Source organism: Morone saxatilis, unplaced genomic scaffold (assembly GCF_004916995.1).
Source record: "Morone saxatilis isolate NCDOM2014 unplaced genomic scaffold, NCSU_SB_2.0 Contig19, whole genome shotgun sequence".
Classification (NCBI taxonomy): Eukaryota; Metazoa; Chordata; class Actinopteri; family Moronidae; genus Morone; species Morone saxatilis.
This window is the reverse complement of record NW_023339751.1, coordinates 17,671,497-17,675,358: the sequence shown is the minus strand read 5'-3', so window position 1 is coordinate 17,675,358 and position 3,862 is coordinate 17,671,497. Positions and strand designations below refer to the sequence as shown.

General features: G+C 39.6%; 1 protein-coding gene across 2 annotated transcripts in view; it reads right to left on the bottom strand.

Annotated features, from left to right (window-relative positions):
• slc8a1b (solute carrier family 8 member 1b) overlaps positions 1 to 3,862 on the bottom strand; it is a 129,701-nt gene that overhangs the window by 42,314 nt on the left and 83,525 nt on the right. The gene's annotated exons all lie outside the window — the stretch shown is intronic.

Genomic DNA, 3,862 nt, shown 5'->3' with positions numbered 1-3,862 from the left:
TGCACTTCCCTTCACATGACAAACATGCTGGCTGTATAGTACGCTGTCCCGTTGCCACGGCAACACAATGTTTGAGTAACCAACAGGGGTGGAGAAGATTGTTTCCAGACCAATGATGTGTGCATGTGTGTGTGTGTCTGAGAGAGAAAAAGAGGTCACATACTGTACACACACTACACTGATTTGTATGTCAGTGTCTATATGTGTGCGTGTATATAATAATGTGTGTGAGAGAGACTGTGATATTACACAGTAGCCTACATTGTACTAAACGGTGCCTCATTGTGTGTCTGTATTCAATCACATGTTAATCTACAAACCATGTATACAGTAAATGAACAAATGCTTCTCTCCGTGTGTGTGTGTGTGTGTGTGTGTGTGTGTGTGTGTTTGATGGTTCAGTAAGAATATTGGAGTATAAAATGTGCTGAGAAACACGCAATAGTGGCGCACTGAATACACTCTTAACACACATGTAGATTGGTTCATCTAACTTCTAAGGTCTCTCGTTGATAAAGTGCATTTCTTAGTCCTTTACCTTGACCTTAAACTAAGCCTTAACCCTAACATTAACCCTAAGACCTGGTCTTAACTCTCAAAAAGCCCTTTGACAGAGGCCCAGTCAAACATTATTTTTCACTCAGTGAAACTGGTCCTCGCAAGCGTAGAAATACCATAACGCACACTCACACAGACAGAGGTGATATCACACTCGCATGCAGCATTCACAAATGTATCCCATTTGCATGCTTTGACACCCACACGTGAACACACTAAAGGAATTTCAGCTGCGGGAATTCAAAAATGCACACACACACACACACAACCTTGCATACATCTGTGTTTCCACAGAGATGTCCTCCGTCTGACTTTACAAAAAAAGCATAAAAAACAAGTGAACATGTGAGCAGCTGTGACAGATCTCCCCTCCATCACTTCTCCATCACACTCCATCTCCTCATTTCCTTCCTCTGTTTCTCTCCTTTGTCTCTCATAAACAAGATTCCTGCAACACTTTTAACACTTGGCCTCTGTTGGGGTTTATAAAACATTTCACTGAAACTCTTAAATAGAGAAAACTTCCCTAGAATTAGCCAGAAGAATAAGAGATAATGGAATAAACAGGCAATAGAGTATTCAAAAACAGCTTGACTGGCTCATGTCAAAGCAACTACAAACAAACACCGTTGCCAGTTAGGTGATCTGAATGTGCCAAAATATAGTTTCACTGTCTGTTCATGTTGTTGACCTTCACTTTTCCTTTTTGCTGGTCAGGTTTGTTCATGTTTGGCTTTCTGTTGTTAGGATTTTCCACCCTTGCCTCCTCGCAAAATAAATGATTTTGCAGGTTTTTGGCTCTGGTGCTCCTGCAATTTGGACCCTGAATATTTGCCATGATGCTTTGAGACATGAAAGCAGCGACTGACAAGAGTTAAAGGAGTATCACCTGATTCGGCTCATAAACGTCAAAATGATCCTTATGTCCATGTTCCTTGGTAACACTTAATTGTATAATATTGTTTATTTCAAAAGAGGAAACACTACAGTACATCTTGAAACAGGGCAGGGGAAGATATGTGACAATGTCTGGCAGTTTTGTGCAAGAGATTAAACACATTTATACTGAATATGCCAGGCTTTTAAAAGCTTAAACTCAATAAATATCAGTTGGATCTCCAGAAAGCTGCTTGAAAACTAAACCTGCCTAAATGCCAGTTTGCAACTAATGTGATATCTTCCATTTCACAAGTGAAATATTTGACAGCTACAAGTGTTTGTATATGAAATCTTGCTGTTTAACATGCAAAATGTGATAAAAATTGCAGAGTTTCTTAACTACGGGGCTTCCTCTACAACTGTGTCAAAGTAAAAGCTCTTTTGCATGTTGTCCATTGAGTTTTTTTTTCTTTCCATTTGCTATTTAAAAGTGCACTTTATACTGTATCTTCTATCTAACTGAGAGTCGCCAGTCTGTGGTTACCCAAAGGGCCCCTCTGTTGCATGGCACATGTTTGACACTAACAAAGCACTTTCCCCTGAGTGGCTCACACACACACAAACGTAAATACACAGGAAGTTGTAAAGCACAACAGGCTGCAGTGCCGGTCACTCCCCTCTCCTTAGAAACCTGCCTTAGCGACGTATTTGGATCGGAAAATTTGAGTTTGGGAACCACGGCTTTATTTTAGGTTTGAGGAAAAAATGCTGCCGGTCAGCTGGTTGGTGTGTGCCTGTGTGTGTGCATGTGTGTGTGGATGGGTAGAGGAAGGGGGAATAGTGGACAACCAGGTCCAAGTCACATGACAGTGATGGAACAAACTTGTGTGTTTATCTTTGTGTGTAGCTGTGATTATACTCCTAACATAATTGCCTTTAAAAATAACATATTTCAACACAACACAATCATGCTTTTTGATGAGTGTGTTCACAAGCATGTTTGAATGTAACTTTTGTCCGAGCTGTTGTTGTTTATATGCAATGTGAGTTTGGAAAAGTGGGAGAGAGGTGTGTATGTGTGTGTGTGTGTGTGTGTAGAACTGGCCTTTCAGACCGTGAACTGGTTTGTTTGTGTGGAACAGATTGCTGGTGGGTGGACTTCGGACACAGACTAAACAAAAGAAGTTTGTGTGTTTATGTGTGTACATATGTACCCTGTGTGGATGGATGAAAGAGTATCAGCATGGGTGCCTGTTTGTGCGTGCACATTTGTATGTGAGTTTGTGTGTGTGTGTCGATAACAGCTTGTGTTATGGCAGCTTATACTTGTCACTGTTTAATATACAGAGAACAAGAGTGTGCATTTGTAATTTGCTGTCTGCACTTATATAAATACGACTGTGACAGTGAAAACAGAGAGTGATTTTTATTAGCAAGAGTGTGTAAATGCTTATGTGTGTGACACAGCTTAACACAGAGAGCACTGCAGTGTGTGTGTGTGTGTGTGTGTGTGTGTGTGTGTGTGGGTGTGTGCTGTTTACATGCAGTGGTTTTATAAGACAAAGCTGATAATGATGTTGGCCGCAGTGGGAAACCACAACAATAGACCAACAGCGCTCAGCCAGACCTCCTCTAATAAGCTCCAGTCTGCTCACTAATACACATAATCCTGACTTTATGGAGGCTAATGGAAACACAAAAAAGGTTACACACACACACCTGCCGCAGGGCTGCTCAGTCACACATGCAGTACAGGGCTCACACCTATTATTAATCTGTGATATGTATATACATATACATACATATTCATGCACATGAGCTGGACATTGCGCATTCTTTGGTCAATATTTTGCACATTCATTTTGAACATAAATGTCCGTTAAGTTTTTTTTAATCAGTTTTCTGTTTTATTTTATGATTCTTGACTTTTGTAGTACCTGTTTTTTATTTTTCCTTTTCTGTAACAATTTGTATTGCTATGCACCAACATACTATGGCAAATTCCTTGTAAAGTACGTGAAAACTTACGTGATGTAAACTATTTTGCCACTCTGTATGGCTGCTGATGGAGTAAGCTCGTGTTTCTTTATTTGTATATCTCTTGATGCATGTCTGGAGGGGATCTTTAACATTTAGCATATCTAGTTCAGTAAAGCTTTTCCTCACACACTTCAAACATTCATTATCTGGTAGTTATTTCATGGGACAGGACAGACATTATACATGATCTAATGTAAATGTTGAGATGTTAGTCACTGTATCATATCATTAATAAAATATATTGATGAAATTCAGTAATTTCCTTATGAAAAATAACCAATCTTCTGAAGCTTCCAGTACCCAGCTGCTGAATGTTGTCCTGTAACATGAGGGATCCATTTTATAATAAAGTTCAGCTCAATAACCTGTTTTCTGTTTCCTTTGA